A 13,897-nucleotide genomic window follows, 5' to 3' on the forward strand; every position below is an offset into this window, starting at 1 on the left:
GGAAAATAAAAGAAGATTATTTCCCAACATGTTGGCTGAGTCATCAGTTTCAAATGTGTTTCACATATCCCCCACTCTGGCCGGTGAGCCCGCTGCCATGACCTATCGGATAATAGCCAGCCGGGTTCGGTACAAAAGCCTGCGCTATTTAATCTATCGATTAATAAGCTGCGGAGCACAGTAATTACACCAGTTGCCTTCAATCTGGTGATTAGTAGGCAGCATGGTTCGCTGCAGGGATCTGATGGTTATGACTCTTCGGTTATTAAACCACAGACCTCGCGGCATTCTTCTGTCCGAGATAGGCCACCTATACACGGTCATAATAAGCCCATGAGCGCAGTGTTAACGCCTCATGTGGATATTACTGCACACACCTCCACCCATCCTCTGAGCGTGTACACGCCTCATGATGTGAGGCGGAGTGATACGCAGCGTGTGGAGGCCTCCGCACAGCCCTTTCGCTCTTGCCTCACGGGCAGCGGCGGCGAGGGCTCTGGCGTGGCTCGTCGTCATGACAACCACAACACATCTCGAGCATGCGCGCCCGCTGTCAGAGTGTTTCTCGGCGTGGCAGCGCATGTGTTTGATGGACAGATGGATGAACAGGCTGATCAGCAGAGGGTACACCCTGCAGTTCGCCTCCCCCCCCCACAGTTCAACCGGATACAGGTGACATGCCTAACATCCCGTGAACAGTGTCTTGCGCTCCAAGCAGAGCTACGGGAACTCCTGTTGAAAGAGGCTATTTCCAGGGTTCCCCAGGAGGAAGAAAATCAGGGGTATTACTCCCGCTATTTTCTTATCCCGAAAAAGACAGGGGGAATGAGACCCATCCTCGACCTGTTTCACATGCTGACGGTCAAAAAGGTGCTAGAGTGTGTTCACCAGGGAGATTGGTTCACCTCTATAGACCTAAAGGATGCATACTTCCATGTACCCATCATTCCGCAACACAGGAAATTCCTGCAGTTTTCATTCCAGGGAATAGCGTACCAGTACAACCGTCTGCCGTTCGGCTATTCCCTGGCTCCTCGTACTTTTTCAAAGTGTGTAGAGACGGCGTTGCAGCCGCTACACAGAGGAGGGATGAGAGTACTATTTTTACCTGGACGACCTGCTGCTGCATGGCTCGCTCCAGGGAGGAAGCGGCTTTACAGACGGTACAACTCATATCGTATCTGTCAAAGCTGGGTTTCATGATAAATTGGGAAAAGAGCTGTCCTATTCCAGCCTAGAGTATTGTTTACCTGGGTGGAATTGAACTCAGCCCGCATGAGAGCACGACTCTCACGGCAGAGAGTGGAGTGGACACGCTGACAGCTCTCCTTCGACGTGTCACACCCCGCAGCATGGTGACGAAAAAGCCCCCCACAGTTCAATGGGATACAGGAAACACTCCTGTCCTCCCAGAAGCTATGTCTTGCGCTCCAAATCCGAGCTGCTGGAACTCCTGTTGAAAGAGGATATTTCCAGGATTCCTCAAAGGGAGGAAAATCAGGGGTTTTCACTCCCGTTATTTTCTAATCCCGAAAAGGACTGGGGCAATGAGACATCCTCGATCTGTCAGTATTCCACATGCTGACGATCAAACAGGGGCTGGAATGTGTTCACCAGGACGACTGGTTCACTTCCACCTGAAGGATGCATACTTCCACGTACCCATCATCCCGAAACACAGGGTATTCCTGCGGTTTCTCATTTCAGGGAATATCAGACCAGACAATCGTCTGCCGTTTGGATATTTCCTGGCTCCTCCCATTTTTGTGTAGAGAAGGCTGGAGCCGCTACACAGAGGAGGGATGAGAGGGTGGTTTCCTTTGGACGACCTGCTTTGCTGGCTCGCTCCAGGGAGGAAGTCGCTTTACAGACGGTACATCTCATATCGCATCTGTCAAAGCCTGTGTTTCATAACAAGTTGGAAGAAGAGCTGTTCCCTTCCCTCTCAGACAAACGTTATCTGGAGTGGAATTAAAAACTCAGCCAGCAGCAGAGCGCTCTCTGGCAGCGAGTGAGAAACTGACAGCTCTCCTCCGGCGTGTCACAAACCACACAGCCCTCTCCGTAACGCAGCTGCTCGGCATTAGCTTCAGCTGGTCACGGGGGGGATTCCCCTGGGTCTCCCCCACAGGGGGAGTCTCCAGAGGTGCTTCATTCACTGCAGAAGCCTGCTGTTTTAACCTATTGGTTTATAAACTGCAGAGCTCGAGGCATTCCTCTGTCCCAGATATGCCTTACACACGGTCATAATAAATCCACGAGCACTGTTATAACGCCTCGTGAGGACAGCATACACACACCTCTCATCCTCTGGGCGTGTACGCGCCTCATGATGAGAGACAGAGTGGAATGCAGCGTGTGGAAACTCCCTCGCAGCTTTTTTGCTTCACGGGCAGCAGCGGCGAGGGCGTGGCACGTCACCATGACGACCATTACGGCACATCACAGAGAAGCCTCTCCCCCCAGCAGTTCCATGGGATGCAAGAGGTCGGAGGAAGAAGAAACATCTCATCTCCTCTGGCCGGGGCGCGCGCTGTCTGCTATGTAGCGCGCACGGCGGCATTGCGCCGTTCTCAGCGTCTGTTTGTGCATTACAGAGAGCGCTCGATCGGGCAACCTCTGTCTACACAACGGCTGTCACACTGGCTGTGTGAGGCTGTGTCACAGGCATATGTCTCCTCTGGGGTGGAGCCCCCGGAGAATATCAAAGTGCACTCAACCAGAGGAATTTCCTCCTCCTCGGTGTTGCGCGGAGGAATGTCAGTGGAAGATATTTGCACGGCTGCATCTTGGTCTTCCCCCTGTTCATTTATTCAATTTTATTGAGAGTTGTCTCCCTTTCCTCTCTGACACGCCCTGTACTGGGTGTCCTGTCAGAGTGAGTGACGTCAGGGATCCAGCTGTGCGCCTCTCTCCTGCCTCGCGGCACACAGAGAGCGGCCCTTTTTCCCCTCGTAGGAGAGGGACGTTCCCCTTCCTCTGACACACTTCGTAGGGAGTGCCTGGTCAGAGTGAGTGACGTCAGGGATCCAGCTGAGAGCTCTCCTACCTGGCTGACACGGAGAGAGCAGCTGTTCCCCCTCTATGATCGCAGGACAAGGTGGGACCTTCGTCTCTACTTTCTCACAGCGGTCGGTATGTATTGTTCCCAGCCTTCACCCCGTCAGAAAAACAGGTATGTTTGCTCCAGGGACGGGGATGTGCCATTACGCATGGCACACAGGTGTTATTAAGCAGGTATGTCTGTGCTTCTAGTGCTGGACGGACCCAGTGGGGCGCAGACTACATCATGCTTCGCCCTTAACCCAATAGCGCCTTAGAGGGCGAAGCCATATACGAAATAGAACTGAGGTTACCTACTGTAACCCAGTGAGTATTCTATTCTAGTATATTCTATGAGTATTGGCGCAGCCCTCTAAGCGCTGGGCCCCACTGGCTCTACGAATAGCTGAAGAAAAGTTATATTGTATGGGAGCAGATCGCCGAGCAACCTCCCTATTTATACCGGAAGGAGGCCCGAGGGTGGGGCCCACCTAGCGGGTGGGCGTGGACCAGGGGCGTCGCCTGGACCTGGAAACATTCGGGGCTCAGCCCACAGTGGCGGCGCTACAGTCAAATTTTCTACTGCAAGACTCCCCACACGCACATACACAATTGCGCCATCTGGTGTCACAAACGTGTGCCTGCATTAGGTTTTTTTACGGCAATGGATTTTGGGAGATTCTCATAGCACGTGAGGATCTCTTGAGGGTAAGGTGCCTGTATTATCTCGGTGGACAAAATGTATGTTTTTATTTTATAAGGACAATAACGTACTGTTGTGTTTGTTTAGTTTAATGTTAATTGTTTAATGCTCACAGTCACAGCAACATGTTTTTTGTGTGATTGGCTATTTGTTTTATATGATTTATCAACGTGCTCATCAATAGCTAATCTGAGCACCAGAACCCAGCTCACGTGTCCTTTTATGCTGTCCATTGAAATGCAGGTATGTGAGTTTTGTACACCAGTGTATTTATGTTTAATGTTTCACATTGCTCCACATGATGCCTCGACTACAAAGTCTTCCATGTTTCTACGCTTCTTCCTCTGCGTCACAGTTTCGGGAATATCAAGATCATTGCACAGGGCCTTGGTCTTGTCATAGACCTCATGTGCTTTCTCGTTACTTTGGTAACTTTTCAGTGTGTTCTCAACTGCTGTTTTGTAATCTACTGCCTGCACCAAGTCATTTCTTTCTTTCTGCAGGTATTCAAGCAGGCCCTGAGTGGTTGAGAGCAGTGTCTGGAACATGACAGCATGTAGATGGTACTGCATTTTCAAAGCTTGCTTTCCAGTCCCTTTGCTAGAGGGGCTAAAGGCTCCCTAAAGTCTTGATCAAAGCAGGGAGGTTTTTGACATGCCCAGCGAACAAGTTGTTTGTCCCCTACCTCTAGCTGTTTCTGAAATGTTTGCAATCTCTGATGGTGGACAAGAGATGTGGAGAAGAAAGAGTAGAGACACTCCAGGAGACCAACGCAGGTATGTGAGTTTTGTACACCAGTTTGTATAAGTTTAATGTTTCACATTGCTTGTGAAAAATATACTACCACTATATGATCACTGATGTTTTGTTGTTGACTGGACACTTATTTTGTAAAAGAGATAGCATGAGAGGATCTCTTAAGCAATGCAGCTCACGTGTCCTTTTTATATGCTGTCCATTGAAATGCAGGAAAGTAATCACCAGCTCTGAGTGATCTGTTGACGAGGGGACACTACACCGGAGTTACATAAGCAGAGATAAAGTGCTATTTTGGGGGGAACTCACCTCCTCTGGGGTCCCCCAGGAAGACTTTTTTTAAATACTGAAGTTAAAAGCATCAATCTTGTGCACTTTGAGAGCAACATTAAGAGATATGGATACATCTCTCAACACCCATATGTCAAAAAGAAATCAAAGAATCAGAAACGGGTTTATTATTTAAAAACACTTCATTTTCCAATTAAATCATAAACTATGTCAAATTATTAGAAGTTGTTAGTAATCAGATTAAACAGAACAAAGGGATGGAAGGAGGAAATAATAATCCCTCATCACTTGCTGTTTGCAGTTGAAATGATCTCTTTTGCTGGCCAAATGGAAAGCAGTGATGTCTCACTTGCCTTGGCCCTGTATCTGCAGTCCCTAAATCAGTCATGTTACCCATTGACTCTTGTCTGTTCTGGTGTTCCTGTTCATTGTTGTCTCCATTGTCGTTCTTGTCTGTTGTATCTCCTTCTTGTGTGTCCCTTTCTCCTGTTCTCCTTTCTTCATCCTCTACTCTGTTTGGCTCATCTGTGATGACTGTGTAGGTAAACACAAACAAGTATGTATCAGTTTCCAGCTCTGTCAAATAAATGAATTTCAAGATACACACATTTGTCTTCATTAAAATGAGTGTCACCACACTGTCACAAAATGTAATACTAACCAATTGAAAATAGTTAAATTTACATTGGAAACCTCTTGTAGATATCACTATTAAGAGTAGTTATCTGCCAATAGGACAGAATCATTCCTATACAAATGCAGTTTGAGTAATTCACTTAATACATTTACTTAAAACTTTAATATAGTCATTTTCACTTAATACTCTAATATAGTCATCTTTCTGCATTCAACACTAAGGAAAGCTGTACAATTTTTACATTACATTGCATTGCATTTAGCTGACGCTTTTATCCAAAGCGACTTACAATAAGTCAATTTGACATGATAATGAGGAAAAAAGGCCTCCGACAATGCAGATCATTTTTTGATCATATCAATTTTAAGATGGGGGTCAAGGCTTAATATTTGGGAGCATGTGTCCCTTGCTCCCTTTCAGGAGCCCCACTGGATTGGCTTTGATCTGAAATATTTGTATAAAAAGCTTGTTAGCTGGCTGTCCATCTCATAATGTTCACATAGAAACTAGCTGTCAATAGGAAATATAAATCAGAAGAATTATATTTTCATGCAAAATCTGTCACAAAAAGAGGTTGCACATTTAAATGCAGGTGTTGTTATGGCAACGTCAGTGGCCAGACAGCCACATTTACTGCTGCAAATACGTTCAAACATGCTGTCGACACGTAAAGCAGTGGCATGCCACCATTTCAGCTGACTTTTTCTCAGAAATACTGTCACATAACATCCATATATATTTCAGTGCTCGGTTGATGTTTAGCTAAGCTAACTATGAAACACTTTAACTGACAGGACTCAGGAATCAGGACCAACTGTGTACTACTTACTGTAAGGTAGCTTCTAGCTTCATGTCGAACACAGACAGTAAGTCAACATTTCCCAGAGAGCTTTCTTTGAAATCACCAAGAAACGCTAAAAAACACAACATTTAGATTGTATGACAAAGTGTTTATTTAATATATCTGGCTAGCTATAGCTACTTGCTAACGGTTTAGCTTACCCGCGCGATTCAAAGTAACGTCAACGTAGCTATAATTTATGCTTTGCTTACATGTTCGCATAACTTGTAAGTTTACTGACAGGTACATACCTTGTTCACCTGGCTCAGGTGGTGGCTCTGGGGTTGTTGTGAGCCACCACTTGAGAATTGCCGTCTTTTTTATTAAATAAATGTCTAATGTCCATCTTCAGAATCTCCGCGTCCGGGGCTGACAGTTTAAAGTTTAAACATTGTCACAGAGGAGAGGTACGTACCTGTCAGCCAATAAAACACGTTTATGTCCATGCAACTCTCTGATTGGTCTGGTGGCGTCGTCTTGCCTCTGTGTTGCATTCACTGAACATGGGAAATTACAATCCTGCCGTCTGTCCTATAGGTAAAGTAGGTTAATGTATTATATTATTGAGGGAGAAGTTGTCCGGGGCTAAAGAAAAAACATCCTGGGATAAAGCCCCGGATGCCTACCCCAGGCGACGCCCATGGCGTGGACTACAAGTGTTTTCAGTACTGCGCGGGGGCGCAGAAGGGTAAACCCAGAGCCGTATAATAGAAGAGTTACGACAACGGAAGTCCAAAAACGGTTATCGTCACGTGGTCCATGTAGACGAGGATCGAACCCCGGAAGTTCATGGCGGGCAATGTGAATGCACTGATAACAGGAGATAGAACTACGATTTTTGGTAATTATTAGTGAATAAAGGTTTTGATTTGCAATATTTATACAACAAATCGATATGTGTATGTATTTACATCAATATGTTTTAAAAAATAAAATAGAATTTGCTAATATTAAGTGATAATATTAGGATTAGTGTGAACAACTAGTTTACATGGTAGGCTAACAGTGCCTTGGTTAAAGAGCCTGTTGCTGTTTATTTATAGCTTTGAATTCTTTCAAACCAATATTATCTTCTTAAACTTGTATGGTAGTCAGGAGCATCACTTTCTAATGTTTATTGATATATTTAGAGGGAGGGGATCTAAAGTAATGCTTTAAAATTCAGATTAGATTAATGTCTACCATTTTCTTAAATTCATGGTAGTTTCAGTAATCCCATGGTAATTGAGGACACAAGTTATCTAAATGACTAATGTCATCTTTATGGCTTTCAGAAAGGACAGGAGACCGACAGGTGACTATCAAAGGACTAGCAGCAGCAGCATGATGATGATGATGTTAAATGTGTTGTTTTAGGAACATCCATTGCAAATACATGGAATTCAATAAACATTGAATAGCATATCATGCAGTTTGTCTGTGCCTTTTCCTCCGTGTTGTCCTGGTTTGCTGTGCTGCCTCCCAGTCGCCACCATGGTTTGCTGTGCTGCCTGGGGATGCTCAAATCGCTCCGAGAAAGGAGTACGAATGTACGGCTTCCCCACTGACACAGAGCGGAGGAAAAAATGGCTGGCTCAAGTCAGCAGGAGCAATTTCACGACCAACAGCAAAAAAATATGTGAGGTAATTATATACAAACACTGCATTTGCACTTTTTCACAAAACGAAAACCACACCATTGGGAAAGCTTAATGTTTTGTTTAATACAAAAAAAACAGGCTCTTCAGGCTCCATTGAATCCCCCTCTGGTTCTTGTGCTGAAAGAGGGATAAACAGACAGGAGAAAGGGTTATACACACCTATATAGCACACCTATTGGATGGGAAATTGCCTTGGGGAGATAAGGTGTGGTCTTTGTTCCCAACTGAAGTTATGGAACTTTATTATTTGTGAATTTAATAAAGTATGACAAATGGCATCAGTAACAGATGTGATATGAATTTCTATAAAGTTGTCTCACATTCTTGGTCATATTTTATATACAGTATGTAATGAGTATAACATGTCCAGTAAGTATAAAGTGTTTCCTAATACTGTGTATTCAACCACTATGGAATATGTATGTGGGCAGACAAGATTCAGACACAGTTGTTCTGTGTGTGAAGTAACCTCAAGTCACTCCGCAGGCACATTTTGATGCAGACCAGTTTGTCAAGACAAAAAAGGGCAAGACTAGGCTGAGAGCAGAGGCTATACCCACCATCTTCGTGCATCGCCCTGTGGTCAAAAAGAGAAGGGCCCCTGCACCACGATTCACCCCGGGACCTGTATCTACAAAGCCCATAGCTCATGATCACAGCTATAGTGTGAAAGGTGACACAGGTATAATAAGTATGAACTCTTAGTAACAAAAGTAATATTTCTTATTTTTAAGTGGTATAATATTTTAAATGTTCGAACATTTACAGTGCCATGTCTTCTACTTACATTAGTCTCAAAGATTGAGGGAAGAAGGGATGAGGAGACTGAGAGAAAGGAAAGTGAGGGTGAAGAAAGAGAGGACATGGCTAGTGAGGAGAGACAGGGAGGGCGGACACCACCCACTCAGCCAGCAGCCAGTCAGCATACGAGGGAACCAGCAGCCAGTCAGCATACGAGGGAACCAGCAGCCATTCAAACAGATCTATTACAACAATTAAAGAGAAAATTAAAGAGCCAAGAAGGAATCACCAAAAAAGCAAAGGCTGCACTAAGAAAAATCAGGAAGGAAAATGCAGCTCTCAAGAAAACAATGAAAATTAGGGACAAGAAATATAAGAAAACGTTTTCAAAAGACCAACTGAAGGCATTAGGCAGACTCACCACAAAGGGGATGAAATGGAGCAATGAGACAATTAAGAAGGCTTTAAAAATTCGCTTTGCGAGCGGACCAACGGGTTACAAAACTCTGCAGGAATTGAAGATTCCCCTTCCAGGAATAAGGACACTGCAAAGAAGGATGCAATGTGTTAAGTTTGAGCCTGGTGTGTTGACAGAGGTCTTTGATTTCCTAAAATTGAAGGCAGATAAATTGACAGACCTTGAAAGGGAGTGTGTGTTGACCTTGGATGAAATGGCAATCACACCAAGTGTGGAGTTAGACATGATTACAGGCAAACTGTACGGTGATGTGACTTTACCAGGTCACACAGGGGTGGCAACACATGCTTGTGTGTTTATGTTGGCTGGAAACACAACACGGTGGAAGCAAGTAGTGGCATATCATTACACTGGCAATTCTACCAATGGAGCAGAGTACAGGCCAATCATTATTGAGATAATACAGAGGGCAGCATCCATAGGGCTACATGTGCTTGATGTCACCACCGACATGGGTAGCCCTAACCGAGCCATGTGGAAATCCTTTGGGGTGGACCAAAATAAAACATCGGTGCCACATCCAGCAAAACCAGACAGGCAGCTCTATTTCATGCCCGATGTCCCACATCTGGTAACATTTTTAAAAAGTGCCCTTGTCCGTGGGCAGGTCTTCATAATTCCTGAGGATGTTGTTAACAGAGAGAACCTCCTCTCTAACGATGTTTCTGTGGTCCCCATTAAGGACTTATTGACCTTTCAGGAAGGGATGGCCTTAAAAATAGCTCCCCATCTTTCAGCTGCAGCCATCGAGCCAAGTCACTTTGATAAGATGAAGGTTGGTCTTGCTCTAAATGTGTTCAGTAAGGCTACAAGTGCTGGGCTGAAATACATAGTGCAGCAAGAAAACCGCCCTCTGTCATACCTGACGACAGCGTGGTTCCTGGAGCAGGTTGATCGTTGGTTTGATCTGATGTCATCTCGCCATCCAATTACAGCCCTGAGCAGGCTCAAGATGGAGGAGTACCAAAAGGCCATCACCTTCCTCCAGAACATCGTCCATCTGTTTCGTGGGATAAAGATAGGTCAAAAGGGAGGTTGGAAGCCTGTTCAAACAGGGGTGATAATGGCAACAACATCAATTTTGGCCATACAAGAGGAGATGCTTACACAAGGACACAGGTTTGTGTTAACGTCAAGTTTCACACAAGACTGCCTTGAAAATACATTCAGCTGTGTGAGGTCTAAAAATCCTGTCCCAACTCCAGTGGAATTCCATCATGCACTGAGAATCATATCTGTGGGGCAGTTCCTCACCACCATCAGCTCTGGGAGCTACCAGGAAGACCACAGTAGCTTTTTGGCAGACTTCCTGGACACAGGGGAGCCAAAAATCACTCCATCAGTCAGAGTGGAACAGCTGATGGCGGTGAACAGAGCAGCAGCACCTGACCTCACAAAAACTGAGAAATGTATTCTCTTCCATCTTGCAGGCTACATCGTCCACAAAATCATCAAGTTTGCCAGCATCTGTGAAAAATGCAAAATTGCAACAGAGCACCGTGATGAGAGTCCTTCTGGTGACAACAGCTTGTTAGTGGACTTGAAAGACTTCAAGGCAGGTGCTCTTTGTCGTCCCTCCCAAGAAGCCTTTGACTTCATTCACCAAATTGAGGAACTATTTAGGACCAAGACTGGTTCCTCCCTCATGCAGCTCCCCAACGCAGTGGGTGTCTTGGAGAAAGAAGCTCAGGCCCTCTCCAGCAGGCTTCCGTCATGCTGTGGAGTACAACAACAACTCGTAAAAAGATTTATACGGCTGAGGCTGAGAATTGAGGCAAAACAAATCAGAAATGACAGAAACAAAATTAAATTAAAAGATGGCCATTTTGGAAGAAAGAGCCAATCCAAAAAGGTGAAAAGGAACAACAGCAGCCAAGCTACCACATCCAGCAACCCCAAAACAGATCCACAGCTGCAATCATTTCCATTAGCCGTTGCAATGGAAATATTTGGACTAAACATTGCTCTTCCACCTGCCAGCACCCAGCTAACATCACTGCCCCTCCACCCGTAACTTCACTGCCCCTCCACCTGCCAACATCACTGCCCTCCACCTGCCAGCACCCAGCCAGAGGAGAGCAAACAACAAAAACAAGCAAGGTGTCCCGTCATGTACCTGGAAGTTTGGGTTGGCAAAATGGAGTAAGAGAGGGACTTGAAAAACCTTGGTGGCTCTCTACTCCTGTTGTTACAGTTGTCTTGGTTACAGCTCTCACGTGTTTTTTTGTTGCTATTTCCACATCTTTAGAAAATATGAAATAAAAAATTGAAGTGAAATCAACCTCTTCTCTGGAGAACAAACTTTGATTTCTCTGTCTTGTGAGTTTGCAGTCTTGCTCCTCCACCTGTAACATCACTGCCCCTCCACCTGCCATACAGTAGGTTACTAACAAGATTACTTATATAATACAGTGATAGAATACATGTTTAGTATGCTTACTTATATAAAACAGTAGTATTAAACGTACCTTGTGTTTTCACACTCACTTAAGTCCCTCTCCCTTTGCCATCAATCCAAAATCAGCTGAGCTGCAACATTATACAGGCAGGTAATAATCAACATAATCACAAGGACACAATATGGCTCTGCTAAAAACACTCACTCTTACACGCACCAAAGTTATATTTATCTAATATTTAACTCCCTCCACCCCCGCATACAATCCCGTTTAGAAGCCCCTCTTCTCTAATTCAACAACGTTGGACCAAAATCTACTGATTTAGGGATAATCCACTGACATCCTTTAATACACATGTTAATTTGAATCAGATGTACTGATAATATCCGCAATATAAATCTTTAAACTTCTTCTTACCTTTAAAAGTCCGTCACGAACGGTTATTATGCTGCAACTCTACCGCTCTGCTAGCCTTGGCGCTAACTTCCGGGGAACGAATGAGAGGCTCCACGATCCGCCATTGCTGTAAAAAAAGTGGTCCATTGGAGTGAACGGAGATGTCATAACTCTTCTATTATACGGCTCTGGGTAAACCCAATAGCGATAGCCTTAGAGGGCTGCGCCAATACTCATAGAAGCTGGGTTACAGTAGGTAACCTCAGATCAAGGTGCTCTGCAATGCTGAAGAAACAACATCAAAACACACGGAAAGAGAGGATGAATCAAACTGTCAATGATGAAAATACAATAGCCGCAGGCTAAAAAGTATTGAAAAATAATAATGACAGGGTCTGTATTTACATCAATCTCTCTCATTAAACTGCTGACAAGTGAAATATAGATGACAAGAACAAGGCAAACTCGGAAATTACTCTTATGACACTGACTGCATCAGACTTCCTACTAATATTTCTTGTTAGAAGTATTAAATTATTGATGATTGGTTGCTGTAGTGCATGGTTGAAATCAAGCCCTGCAGATTCCTTGCACTCCAGGGCCTTTTTACATCTGTTCTCTGGCTTTACGCAGATAACAAATACAGATAACCCCAATGACCTCTTGGACAGGGATTTTTTCATTGCTATGCATGTTTTTGTCTTGTGTCACAGGATATGTCACGACAAATGTCAGAACATATTGGTTATGCTGTTCTAGGCCTGTCCCCACAATCAATAATAATGTAATGTAATATGTCCGGTAGATAGATGAACACTGTCATGGTTGATAGCCCTTAATACAGTGCTTATTGAGATCCTTGCATGACCACTTGAGAAGATCTCTTTCAAGTGACATTTTGAGTAAGAAGTTACTTTCATGGTCACTGGCCAGAAGCATTAGCATTCAGCAAGTGCTCACACTGGCTCTAACTGCAGGCCCTCCGAACACCACTGCTATGTGACAACAAAAGATGAATACAAACCTCCTTTATGCAGCATGTTAGTAAACGTGATTCCTTTCTCATGCTACAGTGTAAACTAATATAGCTGCATTGGACTATACTTACTTCAAGTTAGGACATTTAGGGCTGACAGCCTTTGCATATATATCTGAAAAACATTTAAATGTGTATGAGGCGTAGTGGAAAAATTATGAGGAGATAATACATTTGCAGCTACTGGTTGAAGATAGAACTTAGGAAAATGAATTAAATAAGCAAACACAACGTGAAATCCCTTCAGTCTCTCAGTGGTTAATGGCATTCATGAAGAGCATATAGGAAAAATAAGTAAAGGTCAGTAAGGTCTGTGATAAAAGGAATAAAGGTAGATGTATGCATGAATGACTATTAGTCAAAGTAGAACCCTTCATCGGCTTCTCTTGTCTCGTATCTACAGTGAAATGGGCCAACACTGCAGACATTCTTCTTTATCGTGCAGTGTCAAAGTGACAGTAATCGACCCGCGGGGAGAACTTTGACAAACTGGTGTCAATAGTTTCTTTCTTGATGAGGTGGCAAGTAAAACTCATGAGGCTTCATTAGTAACTTCAAACACATACAGAATCTAGATTTAAAATATATTCTTTCTAGACTTTGATCTGCATGTTCCCCTTCGCCAACTGGACACAGTTTTGGTTGCTCCTATTCCTAATTGGAGCCATCTAATGTTTCAAATGTATTGTCATCAGGGTTGATGTAAATGATTGCCTAAGTTTAATTATTTAAATATTTTAATTACTATTAATTTATAAAACATTTAAATTGACATTTTTTAATAAATAACTAACTCTATTGACGATGTGTATCCCTGTGATTTAAAATAGCATAAAGTATACTGTAGATGTGCTATGAACCTAAATACCTTGTCTATTACATCTGTCACTTCTGTCTCTTCAAAAGAGCACCACAGCACCTCCAGGTGGAGTGTTTA

Source organism: Gymnodraco acuticeps, unplaced genomic scaffold (genome assembly GCF_902827175.1).
Source record: "Gymnodraco acuticeps unplaced genomic scaffold, fGymAcu1.1, whole genome shotgun sequence".
Taxonomy (NCBI): Eukaryota; Metazoa; Chordata; class Actinopteri; order Perciformes; family Bathydraconidae; genus Gymnodraco; species Gymnodraco acuticeps.